We start from the raw sequence: 402 nt of genomic DNA, 5'->3' as shown, positions 1-402 counted from the left end.
AAAAAAAAAAACAGGAAAAGAAAGACACCCAAGGTTGGGCTCTGTTCCAGGTCCACCTGCACACACACACACGAACATAAGCACACATGCCTCCAAGCACAAAAAATCAAAATAAATAATGATAATAATCAAGTCCATCACACTGAGCAAAAAAAGGGAAAGTAGCTCTAGAAGCTCATATAATTGAAGGCATATTAAAGACAGAGGGTATCTACGTAATCCCAAAGCCCAATCCCAGGGGCACCTAATAAACTACTAAAGTACAGGTTTGACTTTACAGTCAGAAGTCTAACAGACGCCACCTGCCAATCAAATGCTCAATGTTATGACTGATCAGGGCAAACACTGAAGTCCTGGACCATGTCAGGGGATGAGAGCCCACATTGGTTCTGGGTTATTTCT

The sequence above is a fragment of the Mastomys coucha genome, unplaced genomic scaffold (assembly GCF_008632895.1).
Source record: "Mastomys coucha isolate ucsf_1 unplaced genomic scaffold, UCSF_Mcou_1 pScaffold22, whole genome shotgun sequence".
Lineage (NCBI taxonomy): Eukaryota > Metazoa > Chordata > Mammalia > Rodentia > Muridae > Mastomys > Mastomys coucha.
The sequence above is the reverse complement of the archived record's forward strand: the minus strand, read 5'-3'. Positions refer to the sequence as shown.